Here is a 22,048-nt window from a genome sequence, read left to right as displayed (position 1 = left end):
GAGCTTTCTTTACTCGTAGAATGCTTCTGGTAGGGCTTTTTGCTTCCAGATTAAACAATAGATAAAATTAGTAGATAAAAGAAAAGTTTTTTATCTATGTGAATGAATGTTGTATAGAACCTATTACTTCAATTAAAACCTCACAAACAGCTAAATTTCTGAGTAATTTCTAGTTTAGCCTGTAGTCTTATAGAAGCAGAGGTAAAAGATAGTTGACAGCACTCAGGACTAATCATCAGATATTCTGCAATTGAAAGGGACATTCAGGGCTTGGCTACTCTAGGTTCTTACCTATCTTGAAAAATAGGATGTTGATCAACTCCAAGTGTGGTGATGTCCAGCAGTACATATATACCTTGCTAGCAGCATCTCAATCATTCTTCAAAACTTCTGTGCTTTCCAGAAGGAATATTGTAGTTCCTGTACTCACAAATCCAATCCCACAGAAACATTTTCAGCTTGCAAATAATTAAGTTCCCACTTTAGCAGGTCTATACAGCAGGTTTATCTCTTAGTTTATAGACAGTTGAAGAGCATCAATTAAAAACAAAAAAAAGTAGTACCAAATCAAACTCTTTCAGGAATCTGCTGTTTCATTGCAGTTTCTGAAAAGATGAATGCAAGAGATTGGTGTCTGCTAATCAAGGGCAGATGTTTCCACCCAAATATCAGAGAATGAGATGCAAACATCACCTGTCCACTTTTGAGATGAATGTCCTTTGAAATAGAGAAGTTTCTGCTCATGCAAACAGCAACTCCTTGTTCAGATAGGGGTTCATATTCAACTACTACACCTGAAGTTTTCACTACATGGCACTTGCAGATTTGAATGAGAATGAAACATCTGGATAGGCACTAGACATGAACATAATTTGTTTCCTTACACATAATTTCCTGACTGAACATAACATTCAGGGTAGTTCAAAAGAGCTGTTAAGTAAACAGATGTCATGACTATATTTCAATGGTTTATTTTGTTTATAATAAGCTGAAAATTCATTGTTTTTCACACTTCTGATGTATACAGAAGTCTTGCTTCTTTAGAAGCATATCAATATAGTCAGCTCAGCCTGCTTTAGTGAGTGAAATATCATGGGACTATTTATTAGAATATTCAAATTGAAATGTAGGCAGGTATATTGACTCTGGGGGAAAGAAAAATAGAAAAAGAAAAAGGAAAATAAAAGTATCCCTTCCTTAGGTCTAGAGTTCCATAACAGTTCTAAAATGCTAATTCTGGCATGCAACAAGAGAATTATTTCTATCACAGTTCTGAAATAATAATGATTTTTCTCACACAGTTAATTTCCACAGCAACCAATTACATTACTTATGCTGCAGTTTATGTAAAAGGTGTATAGTTAAAATTGGAACTGCATGCCATTTGAATATCATGCTGATGTAGCTGGTATATATTGCACACACCACTTTTGATGCTTAGGAAAAAAAGATTAATCTACTGTGGCCTTCATAGTCAATCAGGAAAAAGTGGTTAGATTTCACAGTCTTCATACTCATACTCTAATATTAGTATGACATTCAGAACCACATTTAAAACAGGAACATAAGCTGGGCAATTTGGAGAAGTCTTATGACAAAAATATAAAAACATTTGGAAAAAGAACCAAGTAGACACTATGTCTTAGAAGCACTATTTTGTGCAAGGAGCATTAACATTTTTGAACTGTGGAAATTATGTTCTACCTCCTTTAATCCAAAGAGATAAACAGGTGGACTAATTTTTTGAGGATTTTGAAGGCATATTGGGAAGTCATAGTTCATATTTTTTATTATATAGTCTGTTATTTTTATTGATTCTATTGAAATCAGATGCTCAATTTTCTGTTTGTATTAAAATTTGTAAATATTTACTACTCAAAGGGCTTTCATGACTTTCAACACCTGTGAATTTAAATTGCCTGAGGAGAGGTCTATTTACTATGTTTGCAAAGGTTTAAAATAAATTATTAATAACAATAGCAGTAAAGGTAATGGTACGTCTGAAGAAGCCAGAATGAAAGTTACCCTGAGAAAACCATGTGCTAAGGAGGAATCCAATTGCCCTTCATGACGGAAGATGTGCAGCTCAGTGTAGCAGAGCTCAGAACTGTTGCATTGGCATTTTATCATTGTCCACACTGGTGCTTCCTTTCCTGAGCAGGAGTTTCAAGGTGGAGCAGCAAGCTGGCTCAGAACAGCGCTGTCCCACCTCCATGAGACCCTCTCTTTTGATCATACATTTCTTTTCATAACACTCAAAATGTCTGAGACAAAATATGCTTATACCTGTTACTCTACAGTGACATTATTTTTTGAATCCCTTCAAAAGAACTTGGTAAGTGGGCCTAGTCCATTAGCTCAGTTTTACTCCCACTTGTCTTTCTCAACTCATTTTTTCATATGTCAAATGCAGTCACAAGCAGATTTTATTGTGGTCAGTAGATTTATTTTAAAATTATTTTAAAATTCTGCACTACTGCAGCTCTACATCCTTATCAGTTTCTATTTTGTCATGTGTTATTTACTCTTTCCGCACAGCATTTTAGTTTTGCAACACCTGGCCCCAGCTCCACATATATTTTTTCAATAATGCCAGATAATCCCTTTGCTGCTTCTTGTGGATGTTTCCATTAGCTAAGATTACTGACTGGAAACTTGCACCTGGCAGCACCACACTGGCTTGCACAGTCATGGTCTCTCTCCACACAGCTTTGGAAATGGAGCTTGCACCCCTCTGTGCTTATATCTGCTAGTCTACCAGGGTGAGAGGATCTTGTATGAATCCACCCTTTGTGTTGACAGCTGATCTTCAGAACCAGCACGTGGTCCAGCAAGATTGTCTGAAATAAAACCTCTGATCACCCTAGCAAATATTTTCCATTACTTGTAGGAAGCTGACCTGCTTCTCAAAGTCAGGGAAGTTAAGTACAGCACACATTTGATTTAAGCAATTACAGCATATATAGTGTTTTTTCTTCATTACAGTATAATTACAATTTACTGTATGAATTTATATTTTTCAGGTCTTGAATTACCCACTTTATTTGCCCATTTCTGTTATATTTTCCCACAAACTTCCCTCTAACTGCCTGTGGTACAGTACTATGAAGTGCACAAACATACCTACTTTAATTGCTTTCTTCAATAAAGAGTTCAATAGAAATAGTACACAGTGACCCATAATTGAATGCAAGAGATTTACTGAAACTGATTAAACTTTCAGAGTCACGCACAGGCAGCTACACTCATACATCTCAACCAGGCTGCAAGTGCACATCTTCCCTCATACTGACTTGCAGATTTAACAGTTGTGTCCTAGGTCAAAGAATATACTCATGATAGGGGAACCTGAAAGTGCCTAGATGAATAATAATAATTACAATTAATAAAGTACTTTGCAGAAGGGATGGCTGATGGCTTTGCCAATCTTTCAAAATATGTTGTGGTTGATAACAATTGCTTAGGTCTGCAAATCTTCTCTTCTTCATCTTTTAAAATAATAGTTTAACTTAGTTTAACACGGAAAGTCAAACAAAAAGCATGAAGCCAGATCCCAGACTGTTGCAAACTATTATACATTGAGTGACTTTACCACTTAGCAGGAAGCCCAATTACTGCACTAGACTTTCAGCTTTTGTATAAATACACAAATGAATGAGAAAAGAAACTGAGTTTCTTTGTCAGAGTGTGTGTCTCTTTTTTTTCCCCCAGGAAAACATAAATCACAAAATTTAAATAACTGTAAAACAGACAACATTGAAAATGTTCAAGTTTTCACTGGAGGAAAAAATCTATGATGCTTTTTACCTTAAAAAGGCCCATTTGAAATAATCAGAAATATCTGTATCCTGATTGACGTACACTGTAAAAAAAAATTACCCTTTAGCACCATTTAAGCAGTTAGGATAGAATGGGATTTGTATAAATCATGACAAATTTTAATGGCCAATATGTTTCAGATACTGAGATCCTATTTTTGCTCAGATTAACATTTGCACTTCCTGTTCCTTTATGTTTTGTTTGTTTATTTGTTTTAATAGATTAGATTTAAATATTTGAAATTCTCATGTCTACATAGAAAGCAGGGTATTTTTGTAGATCTTTTACTTGTTAGTGGAAGAAAATTAGCATTATTCATTACGCCGATTATCTGACCAGTTTTTAATATCTGCTTCAGCATAAAATGAGTCATTCTTGAAACTTTATTCTCTGAATCTTCTGATCATAGTGGGACCCTAAGATAAGAAGGTTAGATGCAGATATACAAACTTAAATGAGCATAATTCACCCATAACAATCTCTCATGGTTTATCAGATAAATCATCTGTATATTCCCTTCAGGAGTACAGGCTGAACTCAGAAAGACTCAGTTGCACTCCAAGCCTTTTCCCATATTTTTCTGTTCATACACATGGACAGTCATAAACTTTTCTTTAGTTCATTCTTTACCTTTATTTCCCATCTGCAGAATCTAACAGGGAAGACTTGAATTTATAAACAGCTTCTCAGTTTAAAAGGTAAAATAATATCATAGAAGGCTTATAAATAATCTAAAACTAAATGTTTTTGCATTCAGACAATATACTATAAACACTATGTTAATATAAATATTAAGGGTAATTACTTTGTCTCTACACTGGAAGCAAACATGCTGGAAGAATGAGCTTGCTTTCTGCAACAGACCCAAACTGTGTTTGGTTTCAAAATATCTCATAAGAAAAAAAATAAATGCAAAGAGGATACATAGTGTTCAGAGACATTTGTATAATCATTTATATAAAAGTTTTCTGTGCCTTGCGACTTCCTATGGACTTGCAGTTTATCTTTGAATTTGTGTCTGACTAAATGGGCACAATAAATGAAATTCTTCTATAAATACATGAAACAGAATAACTTGCTCTGTTGACCATATAAACAATACTGCCTTCAGGTCTGAATAATCTGAGAAATTAGTATTTTATTAAGTAATCTTAATTTCTAATCCATAAAACTATATTTCTGAATGCGGTGTATCTTCTAATTTCATACATATTTTATCACAAAGAAAGTTTGCATAGATAAGCAAATAATAACAATTGAAATGAGACTACTCCTCAGAAGTGATAGAGACTGATAGTTGGGTTGTTTTTAAACTGACTTTTTCTCCTGTTAAAAAGAAAAAATATTAAAAATAAATTGTGCTGCTTCTAAAGGGTCTGCCTGAAGTCTCTTTACATGCATGTGTGTCCACTTAGACAGAAAATATACTTTTTTGGTATGGGAAGTAAATATCTATGCCTATACATACTATTTTTATATAATATGGTATAAACCATATTTTATTACATTTATTTAATCAAATGTATATTATGTTGACATCGATATTCAGTGGTCACACATATTTGCCCTATTCATGTTGAAAAGTCATGATACGCTCACAGAACTTTATGGTAAATCTCCTGTTAGCAATGCATTGGGCATGTAATATGAGAGATTCTTTTATTTATGAACTTTAAAATGTCAAGTGCTTGCTTTTTGCTTAACCTTACTGACATAACCAGCACATACATTAGGAAAGAAAATCATGAAACCTTCCAACCCTTCTTTCATTGAGATCTTGATGTGCTAACACACTTTACTGAGTTTCTCTCAGGGTAGAATACAGAATAAATAGAATAGAACTTGTGGCCTAGCTACAGAATGGCAGAAGGTTTTTTTACCATTCTCTGCTTTACTAAATGTGTCAGAATGAGTTGTCAGTAACTGCAGACATTCTTAGATCTTGAGCACCTTCATGCATTCATGGACAATCAATGAACTGTTAAGGTCAACATATAAATTGTCATTGCTGGGTTTTTTCATATAGCTCAGAGCAATAGCTACAGATTTAGGATCGTTCAAATGCCAGTAGCACCATTATTACTGGCTACTTATAGGTTCAAAACTTTGGTTTCAAGCAACACTTATAAGGGACTCCTCTTTTTAAAAGACTCTGAACCTCTGGTCTCAGCTTCAAGAGGGTGCTGTATTAGCCATGTCAGAACCAGAATAAAAGGTCCATTCTTATTATCCAGAATAAAATCATCCACTTTTTTTTTCCTGGTGAATGATAGCTTATTTTTCACTCTGACCTGTACTCTTTATGCTTTTCCTCTTCCAATTCTCTCTCCCCATGCCACTGGCAGGGAGTGAACAAAAGGCTGAGTGGGGCTTAGTTGCCAGCTGATGGTAAACCATGACACTCCAATAACCCTTTCAGTAATAGCTTTTTTTTATTCTGACCTGTACCTACAATTGCCAATCGAAGACAGACCCAGAGCTTAAAATACATATAATTAGTTTTGATTCAAATAGATATCACATAGATATCTTTCAGAGAAGAGTACTGTGATTTTTATTAAAATTAGGAACAGGACTTTTGAGGATCTTATTTCATACTCTTTGGTAATTTAGTTCTATTACTCATGCAACAATACAAGAAAAAACAATACTGGAAAAAGGGAATTCAAGTGTTTGATGCTTAAAACAATAGTCTAAATCCTGGTTTATAGGGAGTTTTTTCATAAATTCTATCTGTCTTTAATCTAATCTCTTGATCTCCTTGTATAGAGAGTTCAAGGTTATGTTTCAGGGCAACTTAGTTCTGATTCCTCCTAGATGAATTTATCTGAGTAGAAACAGGCTGCAGAGTGAGTTCATACTACAGGGCATTTGCTTCAGAGAAATTGGAGACTAAAAGTACTTTTGTGAATATTTTTCAACTGTTTACTTCTTTCCAGCATTTGAAAATAGACAATGACTGTTAATCACTAGGACGTTTCAAAACATTTGTATAAATACAGAAAACATGGTGCTCTTTCATACTACTGATTTTTCCTCTGTTAGTTTTAACAGTTTTACTTGTAATGAATGGATTCATACAAATTAAATTGCCTCACTAAAATAAAGGAACAACACTGGAGTACCAGGATCTGTCCTTGGCCAAAATTCAGTTTCTAAAACTTGAGGAACTTCATGTTTTTTTCACAGAAAACTTGTGCAAGGAAACACATTATAATTAAAATATTTTTTTTATTTTAATAAGAAAATATATTAATCCTTTGCTCTTCCCCTCCCTGCAGTCAGATGACTTACAGAACACCAATTGTCTATTCTGCTCAGGACTTTATCTATGCCTTGTTCTCCATCTTATGATAGACTTCTCTATTTGAAGAATCACAATAATGTCCCCTATAGCTAATTGTGATGTCACAAAGTTAGGATTATGATTTTCAAGTGGGAGGCAAATAGAAACAGTGGATCAGCTGCAAAGGAACAAAGATCCTATATTCTTGTAAAAATTCTTAGAAACAAAGTAAAACTGCAACAAATTAGAAGTTTCAAAAATACATAGAAGAAATCTGTCAAAGCATTTAATGAAACATCAATATATCCTATTAAAGAAAGTAACAGGTTTTTTAAGCATGGTGAATTATACTTTGGATCCTTATGTTCCTATAGTATAGATTGCAAGGAATGGTATTGTGCAAGACTTCTGAAAGACTAAAACAAATATTTTCCTAACTATGAGAGACACTGTCTTTTAAAAGGCCTTTGGAACAGGAATCTCTTTTTACTGGACTAAATGTTAGGGCCAAGTGGGGAAGTATTACATATGCTCACTATATACTGAATAAGAGCCAAGGATAGGCCCTTTTTTGTTAGGCATTGTAAAAACTTGGGTCTTCTTGAGACTTCTTCATAACTGTTGTGAATAAGTGGTTTGGAGTCTGTGGTCCCTTACTAGAAATGTCAAAGATCATATTTGCTGGGTTGTATAAACACAGAAACAATTCCCTTGTATTCACGTGTCACTATGCTCAAAGTATTTAATTTTGTATTACATGTTTCAAACCAATCTTTCCACACAGTACAGTTCTAAGCCTGTAGGTTTTTTGCATGATGTAGTTGTGTTCTTTTCTTGGGTAACAGGCAAATTACATGCCCAATCTTTGATTAACATGAAACCTTTTACAATCACATATACATGATGCGTATATATTTGGCCTCTAAGTTTCAGGGTTAAAAAAATTGCTTTATATGCTACATTTTACACACATTTCTCCTCTTTTAGTTTACTGAAGGTCAAAAACTAATCCTCAACAGTGATTTGAGGATTTTTCCATATAAGGGAAAGTATAGCATAAGGAAGATAAGGACGATGCTGGCTGTCCTTGCAGCAGGTTCTTTGCTCACATGGAAGGCATGCATTAGCATTTCCCATCTTTCACCATCTTTCTGATTACATCCCACACTCTGCAAAGTCAGACAGCTATTACTCATTTTCTTTAAATTTGAAGTTCTAAGGGGAAAATAATACTTAAGAAAAGAAGTTATTTACAAACATGAGAGATTCAAATTTATTACTGTAGTAAGTCATCCATTTCATGGGTTACTGTTTAAATCCCTGTGCAGTCAAATGAAAGGTAACTGTTTCACTGTTTTGAGAAAAAAATAATGCTGCCCTTTTGTTAGCAGAAAAGAATGATGATCAGAACATGACAATGCGGAACTTAGACTTCAGATCCATTTGTATCAACCAGCAGTTTCTAGCTAATATGATAGCTCCCTCTTTACCCTTGCCCTCTGCCTTATGCTACTTCTAGTCTTTATCAAGCCTTTCCTTAAGTGGTGTTAACATATTTAACAAATAGCCAGCAACATGGAGATGTAGTTGTATACAAATACATATTTTACCAATTTTGTGTGACAAATCAGCTCACCACAGGATCTTATGTGTTCCAGAGACAACCCAAAGCAGGTGAAAAAAAAATGTGTGAAGGCAAAAAGAAAGCAAATTAGAGAGGAATTTTTTAATCTTGTCCTGCTGTGAAACTGCAGACTTATGCAGCATTCTGCCTAGGTTTTGAATTTCAAGGTAGAAGAAACTAAGATACAATTTATATTTCCTTTTTCCTCTTCTTCCTCCATTTTTCTTGATCTAAAACTAATGTGGGATTTATAAAGGTCAGTTCATATGAATGGTTGTTTAGATTTCTAATAGCCATTTAGTTCAACATTTGGTTTTGACCCTTTTTGTTTATATTGATAAAAAGGAATGAGAGTGTTATTTGCCTGATCATAGATATCAATCATAGAACAATCCTGAAGGATGATCCGTATTGAAGCATGAAGATTTGTTAGCAAAACAAACCAGTTGCTCTGTCTTGTTTATTTGTCATTCACCACTGTCCTGAAGCCTTCAGTCAATTTTTCAAAGAGCAAAAATGCCGTGTCACAAAAAATGCTATGACAAGTCTCAGTGCCTTGCTAGACTGAATCTTTAGTGAGGAACCCAAAAGTTGGATTTTTTCTAGCTACACTGATTGAACAATGATGCCTGTCAAATACATTTATACAAATCAAAGCCTATTTGTGAACAGAAATAAATAATTCAGTATCTGCAATAAATAATTCAGCCAATCCCAACTGAGTGAAATACAGCCCTCCTGCAGAAGCAGTCCCACCACACCAGTCCTAAGGCACAATGAGAGAATTGATTTGAACAGCTTTCCCTGGTGTTGCTCCTAAGCTATCTGATCTGCAGCAGGAAATAGGTTCGAAATCTTTAAGACAGTTAACAGCTTCTATGAAAACAAAAATGCATTTTATCTAAAATGTTGCTATTATTAAAATTAGTTGAATAGCTATGGAGGCCAAGTTGTACTTTCTGTATCAATGATGCAATACCATGACTTTAATAGGGCTTTACAGATAGGAGTGAGGGCAGAATTTAGTCTCTTTTGACTAAAACTGTTTCCCATTCACATATGTGAGCTTGCCACTCCCCAGGAAGAATAAAAATTATAATTAGTTAAACTTTGTCTAAGTGAGTTTCCTTTTGTTTAGGACAAGCTGGAGGACCGTGACCAATTTAAATGTCTTTCAGAAAGAGGTTTCTTAATACACATATTCTTCTACATATGTATGTATAAGTGCATTTTTCTCACTACATGTTTATATCACATAGATTGTCCTCAAAAATTACATCTAATCCATTGTTACCCCATAATGCTGGGTAAAAGGAGTTTACAACTGTGCTTCATGTCTTTCTTGTGAGTGTAATCAACATTTTAAGAGACTAGTCATACAAGTTATCTCATTAATACAAGAAAGCCTCAATAAAACTCCTAACATTTTTATAAAAGGAAAACTTTCCCAGTACCTACTGCTGTACCCTGGTACTGTCTTCATCTACCCATGTCCCTCTGGGTCTTGGTCAACAACTGTTCTCAGGAATGGAATTGAAGGAGGTTTTTGAAAAGTCATATGACATCCTGAGGTCTGTTCTGGGGGAGCATGTTCATGGTGGGATTTTCTTTCTCTTTAGTGGTCCGTTTTGTTGTATCTTTGATTGTTTCTTCACCTCTGCCTGCTCCCAGCTGAGGTGAGTGTGAAATACTAGATTTAGAAGGTGACAAGAGTTACTCTGTTTCTGAAGCAGTCTTTGGTGAGATAGTTTCTAAATCTGTGTGTTTCAGTTACCCATTCCCTGCTTTACCATGAAGAATTCTTGTGAGATTAAAAATAGGACTCCAGCAGACAAAAAAAGAAATGAAAAATTGAGGAATACCTTAATACCATGAGCCCACTACTTTCTAGAATTAACAAAATACAAACAAGCATGTGTATTTTACACAGTGCAGGTAAGGTTTAACATGTGCACAATTTTGAAGTGTCATATATACTAGATTCTGCTTGAGCATCTGGAAGAGTAACATGGATCTTGGTCATTTCACATACTGCAATTTCTTTTCCAGCCACTATGTCCCTGGAGCTGTAGGCTTTGTGGTTTTCTGAACCCTAACCCTAATAATTGCTTGGGGCTGAAGATCAGGTCCCCAGGACAAGAACTGGCCCAGGTTTAAAAAGGGTGGAAGGTGCAATGTTGGTGCAGTGCTGTGGTCCCCTTGGCATGCCTTTTCCAGTCCCAGTGTCCCTAGAGATTTGTGGTTGTCTGAACCCTCGATCTAACCTGAAAATAAATGAACACTCAAATCTGAGGTGAGGATCAAATATTCCAAAGAGAGCATGGCATGGTGCCAGCATTGCTCCTTCCACATCTTTCTGATGTGGATTGTGGTAAGATAGGAAAAGGCTGTGGGCAGCCTAAACCTAAATAAGTTACAGCTGTGCCCTTAAACAAGAGAGGTAAACACCTTTGTTAGAGAATGAAGCAGAGAATGCAGACGTGTATGAGTGATTAGAAAAGGCACCTGTGGGTAGTTTACTGACCAATGGTAATGTAATAAAGAACACCTGTTATACATGTGAACAAAGGGTATGAAAAGGGCTACCGGGGATAATAAATTACTGGTGCCTAAGATCATCTTGTGTGTTTGAGAGTCCACCATCACTGGACTACCCGTGGTGCTGGTGACCTCAGGCTCTGGTTTGAGTGTTCATTTGTTTTAGTATTGTGATAAGACATCTCTTGGAATCCTTTTGTCTTAATAGAGGTGAAATAGTGTCAGTGGCTATGTATAGGAGTAGTAGATGAATAACATGCTTTGGTTTTTTTTAAATCCTTTTCTCATAAGATCTGTCTTGCAACTGTTAATGAGCTGCTGTGGGAGTCTAAATCAGGATAGCAAGGTATCCCAAGGGAACACTTGTGTCAGGTCTGCAGGGAACACAAAGAATAACACGGAACAACAGGTTACGGATTCAAAGACCCACGTGTCACCCTGTTTCTGCTCATTCTACCTTCTCCAACACCATCTCCTTCCCAGATGAATATTACTCCAGGGTGATAGCAAAAGTAGGGTCCATTTAGCAATTTTAGAATGGTTAAAAAAGTGTTGAATTGCTGCAAGAATGATAAACGCTTGTGTAGACAGAGACAACATCCCTTGCCTTTCTCTTGATATGATAACTAGGCACTTACATCTTCTGAACCTTCTTCAAAACTGACTTTTGTTTTCAGGTTTTTAAGACATTTGTTACCACGTGACAGTTTTAGTATTATATTTATTATTAATTTCATATTATAAAATAATCAGAACTAAGAGGTGGATAATTGAAAAAATAAAAAAGCATTGCAGATATAAACATAGGGGATATATGTTTTATATGGGATACAAATATATTTGATTTGGAAAAATAATCTGTTCTAGGCTTATCTTCTTTTACTGGCAGTTGATTTTTATGGTTTAGTTTTCAGATTATTTGCTCTGCTTTTGAGCTTGTTTAAATGCTGATATAAATTCACCTAAAGAGGATATCATAATCTTGAAAACACAAAAGCTGATTGATAAGGTTAATATGAACAGAATTTTGACACAAATAATGATTCCTAACTCTAGCCAACATTATAGTCACAAGGGTGAGATGGAGAGTTAAGCAGAAACACCCTGAATAAGCCTTTGAATTAAAAAAACCCAATCCTGTAGAAATAAAATACGTAAATAGTGTACATGACTTCCACGATATTTTTTGTCTTATTTTTGCATTTAACTGCATATACTAGATCAATTTCATTTCATTGCTGCAATGTCCTAAATCATGATGGGTGAGTAAAGGTCCTGTTTTATTGTCTTTTTGTTTCTCACCAACCAAATCTATTTAAATTGACAATAAATTAAATTACTTTTTTTGCCATCTCAGATCCATTTTGCTGACACTTCCAACAGGTAAGCAATCTCCTTGTCTTTATCTCAGCCTATGAGATTTCTCATTACTGCTTTTTCCCTATTTTCTCTCTCTTCCTGCTGAGTGGAGGGGAGTGAGTGAGTGGCTGGGTGGGAGTCTGCATGTTAGCCAGTGCTGGCCCACCTAGACCATTTCAATTGTAAACTAGAACTGTAATGATGCACAACATGGTGCATATATAAAATATATTCAATGCCCCTAAAAGTTTGAAATCTGAAAGAGGAAAACCAGTTTTAAAAAAGAAACTAAAACTTCAGGGAGTATGTTCTCAATTGCCTGATCATGAGCAACAGATTCTAATTCTGTGTAAGTTTAAAATATAAATTTAAGATATTCAGATTTTTTTAGAACATCAGCATTAATAATTACTTATATAGTCAGCAAATCATTTTGGTTCCTTTGTTTACCTCTTCTTTTTTATTCCCACAGCCCATGAGATATGTGTTTTGTTAAACCTAATTTTAATTAATTCTTATACAGATTATACGCATAAGTATAACAATTTGGGTGTATGAACTTCACCCTTACTGGAAAGTAAGAGGTTTTGACCTCTTACTATATATCTGTCAAAAAAAGACATATTTAGAAAGTGAAGACCTGAGTGCAAGTCAAATATGTTAAAAAAAAAAAAAAAGTATTTTCTCTGTTTTGTAAACTAATTTATTCATTCTCTGTGAGTGTGGTTTTCAAAGATACTCTGTGGGGACCTCTACTGTATTTGTCTGGGTGAAAACTGTTATGTGTGTCAATTCCTTTTCATTTTCCTTTCAGAGTTAATTAGGAAGTATTAAGTATGGAAGAGGGCAGGGGGTAAAGAATTTTATGAGACATATGCCAAACAGTTCTACAGCTACTCTAATTAGATTTAACTTCCAAAGGCGTATAGAAAAGAGCCATCAGAGGGAAGTTATTAGAAGAACCATGCTAAACAATTTAACAGTAATTTGGAAACTGAAGAAATAAAATGCATATTCCAGTGGGATTTATTTGAAAGAGATAACAGGACTATATTTTGACTCATTTTATTTCTAAAGAAAAATTGACCAAATGCTTTTCAAGAGTGAGTAGAGATTGCCTATTTTGTTTACAGCAGACAAAATCTAGGAGACTGAGAAATGGTTAACATCTAGTAATGGGTGTATTTTCCTAGTTTCAGGCTGGCTTGGACAAAGTGTCTTGGGAATTAACACCTCAGTGGAACTGCAAAAGAATGAGCAGAAAAGAATAACTTAACCCAAACTCTCTACAGTGTCTTGAAGAGTGCAGTCTTGAAGACTCAGCTACACTTGACCACTAGCAGGATTTGGTACAATATATCTGATCTGTTTTTCAGAAGTACTGTAAGAGGCACCTGCCCATTTAATCTCCAGTTAGTGCAATATTATGAATGGTAGGTGCTTAATGAAGATTTATAGAAGCATTAAATTTTTGCCAAATGCAACCAAGTAGATGCAATTTTATTATATGTTTCTTGTATTTTGTATCTTATATGTCTTGTATCAAAAAACAAGATAATTTTGAGAGACCACCTGTCCTGGCAGCAGGGAGAGAGGGAAGAGAGCAGCTGCTTTAAGCTACTGCCAGCTGTCTCTCCATTTAAATACTCAGATCCAGAGTCAAATGACTGCGTAGAGCCCTAATGGATTTAGCAGATTTAGCCTGCTTAGGACAGATTGCTCCCACGGTAACTCTTGACTCACCTTAAGACTTTCCCTTTGCAGACACTTCATGGGCCATAACAGTCAGAAGAATTGAAGCATTGTCAAATTCTGAACATCCTATGGAACTGGTATGGCAGATAGGATTACACATGGAGCTATAACTGAGAGACAGTAAGGCAGAAGACTTGACTCAATTTGGCAAAGACATGACTAGAGAAAAGCAAGATGAGGCAAGGCAAGGGAAGACCATATGCTACTACTGTATGAAAGACTGTAGAGGGTAAGGTTGAATTATCATCATTTCTTCGGAGGTAAATTTAGATAGTTACATCAACTCCATCTTTTTTTTTTTTTTTTTTAGAATATGCCTGTGTCATGGTTTCACTCTGCAAGCAACTTCACAGGATATGCCATTTTCTTATCTACCCCAGTCATATTATAGTTGTGACTTCTAAGACATCAAGGTCTGTAAATAATAACGAATAAATAATGAAAAATAATGCAAAATACCCTTTATTTTATCTTTAGATTTTATTAGTCCTGATATCCCTTTTTGTTATCTATTGTGATGAGCAAGGCATAAAGAACAGTAAATTAAGACTATATGAAATGGTCAAAGGCCTTCTATCTAATCTGAGACTCTGTCAGGTACTTAGGAAAAACAGAGCTCAAAGAGAGGTATAATCCCTCAACTATCAAAACACCCTTTTTCTTCCATTATTTTTTGAAGATTTTTTAATTTTTTTATGTTTTCAATTAGTCCCAAAGGTTTTTCTATCTTGTATGAAAGTATACCAACTAAGCCTCCTGCCTAATCCTTCACTCATCTGCTTCAGTTCTCTAGCAAAACTAATATAAACCTGTGGCGTTATTAGTTTTAATTTCATATGTGAGTTTAGAAACTTAGTTTAGAAACTGAGTTTAGAGTGTATCTTACTGTTTTAGTTCCCTCTTTCCCAGGAAGATTTATAGTCTTAATCAGTCCTCATACAGCAACTTTTAATATATTTTGTCATTTTATTTGCTCTCCTTTCTATTTGTATTCTATTCCAGAAGTTTTGAGATGGGAGGATGAGACCTGCACACAGTCCTAATGACAGTGAAAGAATAAAGGGTTTCCACATAAGGGAATAATGGCATAAAGAAATTTTCTGGTTTACTCTTTGTTTCTTTCTTAATAATTTGTGATGAACACTTTAACCATTCAAGCAATGATGTTCACTTAGCTAATTCAACTCAATTTCAGAAATAAATCTGCTATGAATCCAGGATCTTTGGACCCATTGCAGATTTTGGATAACTAGAATTTCTTTTCCTATGTGAACAATGGATATTGCATTTTTTTTTTTTGTATTTTACTGTCCTTTCCATTTCCTCTGGATCCTTCACTAAACTCAAAGTTCAAATAAAAATACAAATAAACAACTTCTGTCAACACAGGACTTTGCTTTTGTATTCATCAAATTCTTTGCTGGTTTTCACTCTTCTGTAGGTCAGCTTAAAGGCAAGCTCTTATACCTCTCCAACAGTGCTCCTTCTGAGATTTTTTGTAATCAATGTCCTACACCTGTAGTGGGTCTCCTGCTCTCAGCTGTACTCCATTTTCTCCTACTAATGAACACGTTGTCTGTGTGTTCAACACAAAGCAGTTTCTCAGGGCATACTCTGAGCCTTTGCCCTTCCTGAGTTCAAAAAGTCAGAAGATTGATATCAGCTGTGCTCTTGCTGATCAGCAACTATGTGGTTTAGAGCTCCATTCTAAAATGAAGTTTTGGGCGGCAGGCTTACAGTCTATATTCATGCTTTCAACTCAGGTTTCCCCTGACCTGATGTATCATGTAAGCATTACGTTGTAGAACTTTCTGCTTCAAGTTATCTCCTGGACTTCAGTAGAGTTTGCAAAGAATAACCCCAGAGAGCTCTGTCTGGAATTCTGCAAGGAGCAACATATCAAAACTACAAACATGAAACTATTGGTTCTGACTTGCTGACTTGAGAAGATCATTATGATTCTACTAAAACTGTTCTCTCTCAAGCTGCTATTCCTTAGAAGTATTTGTGTGCTGCAGTACAGGTAACATTTTAGATTCATAGCAGTTTTTGAAAAGTTTACTCTTTGTGCACAAATCAGCTTCTACTTTGTCTAAGACAGAGCTAGGAAAACACTGTTGTACTCACCTTTAGTAGATATAACTTTGTGTGGGAATGAAGAACAGTTTCACTTATGTTTTTCTTAGGTTTGACCATTGCTAAACCCAAATGTCAGGGAGTGTAACACTATTTTCTGCCAGCAGCATCTGTCTCCTTGGCAAATTCCTCAAACAATTATATTGGCAGCTTTGGAGTAGCCTCTAGGTCTGTCATGTAGCTACCCTTGTCCTTGCAATACTGTTTTATGTGATTCAATTTGTTTCTGAATAATGTCTGCAATTTTTATGCAATTAAACTGCAACACCAATCACCTATGGGATCTCTAAACCAATTTTTTCATGGAAATATGCAATACTTATTAACTATTGACATTCCCCCTACAAAGCATTTGTTATAATAAATAAGAATTACAACACATATTATTACTTTGCCAGCCTGGAAATATTCCAGCCTTTACATTGATTTAGTCCTTTGTCAATATTCCTGATTTCTACTCAGTTTTACAGACATTTTTCAGTGTTGCACTCAAGTTTAAGCCATGACAGTTTTATCTATTATCAGTTAATCTACACAATTAAAACCGCATGTAACTTGCTGAATGTTGTCTTTCACCAGACAACTCTGTGTAACTGGTTATGAATTAGTTTGCTTTTGTATCCAACATCAATTTATTCTTGGAGATTAAACATTGAAAAGATACTTGTAACACCTTTGTGGCCCAGATCAAAAACTGAATCCTCAATGTTGATAAATATATAGGACTTAATTTTGCATCCATTTGAGAATCTGACATATAAATATTAAGCCAAATTATAAGTCACTTCCTTGAGTTCACATAGGCCAATATATTTATTAAGCAAAATACAGATTTGTGAATTAATACAGTCTTACACAAAGATTTCCTGCCAAATCCAGAGATATAGGAAGGCACAAGCCTAAAATAACTAAAAACCTACCTTCTACTGCTCCCAACAGGTTGATTTGAAACCCTTTTAATTCTTTTAGCAAATAAATTCTGAAAGAATAAGAATATTTTCTGAGAGATACAGAGATATATATTTTTAATAAATATTTCTCTATGAGAATAGAAGGAACCCTTTGTCAGCTTCAAATAATTCAGCATCTTATCAAAATTGTTACTGATGTTGTGGAGAATTAGGTACTTCTTTATTTCTTTAGAAATCATATCAAACAACTCTCGCTAGTTATATACCTAAAAACATGAAAGCAGATGTTCATATTTTAAAGGTATTTGAATCAAAATATTTGAAGTAATAAGAAAAGAATTCTTTATTTAAAATTTTTGTTATAATAATGGATTTATTTTTAACATAAAAATGCTGATGACATTGCACATTATGGAAACACAGGCTATTTATTTCTGCATATTAAACATTTTTTAAAAATAAAGATTATCCAGTTTTCTAGCTTTATTGTGTTTTGTGTCAAGGCTCTTAAAAAAATATCTATGCATCATGTGTTAAAATATATCAAGCAACATATAAAAATTTAATGTTTATTAAAGGAATGAAGATAATCTTAAGATCTCAAGCATAAAGTTTTAGTTATAATGTTAAGAAAGATATATTTATGTTAATTGACTAATTAGTTTGTACAATATATGGGAGCAAAAATTACTGATGTCTTAGCATAAAAATGTATAAAATGCTCACAGTATTTTTTGACAGTTTATTGAAATAGTCATGTTAAATCAAAATACGATTATCAAGTAATAGATGCAGTGTAAAACCCATATCAGATAGAACACATCACAGAATCATAGAAACATTTGTGTTGGAAGGACCTTTGAGATCATCTCGTTCCAGCCCCACTGCCATGGGCAGGGACCAGGCTGCTCAATGCTCCATCCCACCTGGCCTTGAACATATGAATACATCTTGAACATTGAATACACCCTGAATAATTCTTACAGAAATTCAACTGAGGCATTCCCTGGGGATATGCACATGTAAAATATCACTATTTCCACTAGATGTATGATAGGAGATATTCGCTTCCTGCTAAGGGGCTGAGTTTCTGATGATGAATGCCACTATTGTTAAAGTCTTTAAGTGTCATGAGATGCAATTGATTTTCATAATAAAACATGTTTATTTTTATTATTTTTACTTTTAGAGAAATCAATCATTTTTTAATATATGATCAAAATAATTGGAGAAAAAAAGACGAGTCCTAATTGTCATAATCAATAGGTCACCGGTGGTCTACAGACCATATTTTAGGACACAAAAATTTAGGTGCCCCAAAATCAGCTTCTAAGAACAAAATTTAAAAGTTGCCTTTTGCCATGGATCAGTGGTTGTAGATCAATACATTCTTCAGTAAATCCATTGCTGGATTGATTTGTGCTAGCAAAGCTTAACCCTAAAGTATTTAAAAATCAACCACGTAATGTCAGGATCCAATGTCAAGGCATTATTAGGGGTCAAATGCTGACTTTGATCTCACTTGAGTTGTTATCTCTTTATCCTACTGCAGCTTCTTGCTTTCACCAGTCCAGCTCTATTCTATGAGTGATCTGCATGATTGTATTGCTGTGGCATCCCTAAGATGGTACACTCCAGAGCTGTGTGTCAGACCCTTTCCTCACCCACGTGCTTGTGAAGCCTAAACTGAGCAAGAGAGCACTTTTCCCCTTATGGGACTCAGGTGTTAAAACACTGAAAATAAATATTTTACATAAAGCATTTGCTTACCTGTCATATCTCCTGAACTATTCAGATATGACAACAAAGTCCAGGATGACTCAGCTGGAGTGTTAAACGGGTGTATAAGAATTTCACATATGCTTGCTGTTGGTTATTTGGTTATGTTGTCTTTCAGATAGCCCAGATTACTCTGTAAATGTTGCAAAACCAAAAGTCTAATTTTCAAAATATGCGGCAGAAAGCAATTAGTATCATCTTACTTGGTTAGAAAGAAATGATAAAATTTTTATTCTTTCCCCCCAAAGTAGCATCTGCAAGCCAACCATGTGCTTGGCCCACTTTATCAAATTCTTCCTAGATACAGAATTTCTCTGTCCATATTTCTCACACAAATTTCTCTGTACAATTTCTCATACAAATGAGAACCGTTTTCAGTAGTGAGAGATCAGGTCGTTATTATTTTTGAGGTTACGCTTAGGTTGGGAAGACCAAATGGCTAACAGCTTGTAACACTGTTTGAAAACATTGCTTGCAGATGGCAACTCTTGCAAATTGCCATTTTATCAGTATGTAATACTTTAAAAGTTCTTGACATTTAAATTTTTTGCAATAGTTTTGCTGTGATTAATCAAACCGATGAAATAAAAATGCAGTTAAAAAAAAAGATTTGGACTACCCATCAAAAAGTGAAAACTAAACAAAATTAATTCACAAAAATGTGTCTGTGTAAGGAGAGAGCAAAACAAGCTTCATATATTATGAGGGAGGGAAGAAGGCAAGGCAAGAAAAAGGAAAAAATTGAGAAATTATCTTTCAAACATTCCATAGTTTCAGGAGGATATTTGGGTGCCAAAAAAACAAACAATAGCCAACCAATTTTTCTTTCAAGTGACTATCCTTTCCAATTTCTCTTTGCTTGCTAATGTGAAGAAAAAATGGTTATGCTACATGCTTTAACTGTGAAAAATGTCTTTTTTGTTGTCATCGGTAGAGTATTTTTTATTTGAGGAAAAAAAAGCATAATATGTTTTTCTATTTCCAGTTTATCATTTGTATTTCTGACTTCAGATTTGATTTGTTAAGGAAGATTTGTGTATGTTGGATATGATTTTGCTATAGCTTGCTCATACATTTGATAAAAGAAGTGAAGAATTACATAGATACTTACCAGCATATAAATGAAGCAGAAGAAAGAGTATATAGAATTTAAATGTGGGGATAAGAAACCAGCCTTTGTGTGCTCATACTCCCAGTAATCGCATTAGTAACAGCTTGAATTTAGAAAGTGTTTTATGTAAAAATGAATAAAGGAGCACCTTTGTAATGCATTCACTAAGAATAAACAAAATGAAGGACTGTAGAGAATTGTCATGGCATGCATTAGGTCAGGCTCTTCTCCCAAGCAGGGATTTAGTATCTCTTTTTCCTCATTCACCCAGAAGCAATAACTACAATTCAGTGTTCAATCAGACATCTTTTCACTTACATAAGTGTTTTTCTTGATTTTGTAGACTGTCACAGTTAGTACTTCTGGAGGACTGGAAAATGGATATTGGGTAGCCAGTCATTGTTTTTTTTCATCATTTATAATCTGTGCTCTTCCTCAAAGTAAATTCCAAACCATTTAAATACAAAGTATTTGAAACTGAAAGTCTAAAAAAAAATAAAATAAAATCAAAACCCAAGACATAACCAAAAACCCAAAACCCCAAAATAACAAAACTGAAAACTGACCAACTACAATCTTAAAGGTTATCATTATCATTTATATTCCTACAGCTGAGGCACTAAGATCACAGGCCACAAAAGTATTTGAATGCATTTGGCAATACTTTCCTCTACAAAAACAAAACCAGAAATGAAAGCACATATCATTAGTCTGAAATGTTCACTCAAATATTGTTCTATAGGATCCAAAATCCAAACATGAGATTTTTATTTTTTCACTCCTGGATGTAAACCTTGTTGATGATCACTGCTTCTCCTGAAATATAATCTTTACAGTGAACGTAAGTCAGTTTGCCTTTTCTCCAACTCATGTTCTCTGACTTCTCTGCAGTTCCCACCTGTAATACACAGCCTGGGACAGGCCTGCAGGTCACCCATACCACAGGGATATGACTTCCTTGTATATCAAAATTCTGCATCATTAGAGAGAGTGTACTGTAGTCAGGGCTTTCCAGTTTACTTTCTGTGACCTTATGGCTGCTTTTAACTGTAGATATCTGTTTAAATCCGTGTTTGTGCCTAATCTACTGCTCAGAATCACAGAAGAACAGAGGCTGGAAGGAATCTCTGAAGACAGACTAGTTTCTTCACACTAGGAACTACCCTTCATTTGAGCAGACACTCATCACAGCTTATAAACTCTTTGGTTTAGGGCAGGAACACCTTGGTTTAGGGCAGTGGAAATGAAGTGCTTATATGGCATATGCAGATGAGAGGTGCTGGTGCTGCCGTTACCTGAGCCAGGTACCAGCTGTGGACCTCAGAGTATATCTGCCAGCTGCCAATTTGGGCAGTGTCAGTGCCTGTCTTAGTGAAAATTGCACTCCTGAACCACTGATCCAGGTCCACTTCAGGTATCACTAAAGGAGTGGTGTAGAGTACAAAGGACAGGAGACAACTTTATTGTCAGAGCCACAGATGTCAATGGCCTGTCTCACATGTGAGAATGTGTTGCAAGTTCTTACCCAGAGTAGAACACATATTATCTGTGATCTAAACTGATCTACTTCCCTTTGTATTGGAACACATTGATGGAGAAATCTTACACACTTTCTTGGATTCATATGGGAAGAAACGGAAAGTCAAACTCAGTGTCTGTGCTTTGTTATTTAGGTACAAGTGTGCCAAACTAAAGCCCAGAGCTCACATGGTCTCTAATAAACAAATGTA

This window comes from Lichenostomus cassidix, chromosome 1Aa, assembly GCF_008360975.1.
Source record: "Lichenostomus cassidix isolate B80296 chromosome 1Aa, HeHo_3.0, whole genome shotgun sequence".
NCBI lineage: Eukaryota > Metazoa > Chordata > Aves > Passeriformes > Meliphagidae > Lichenostomus > Lichenostomus cassidix.
Note: the sequence above shows the minus strand (reverse complement) of the source record.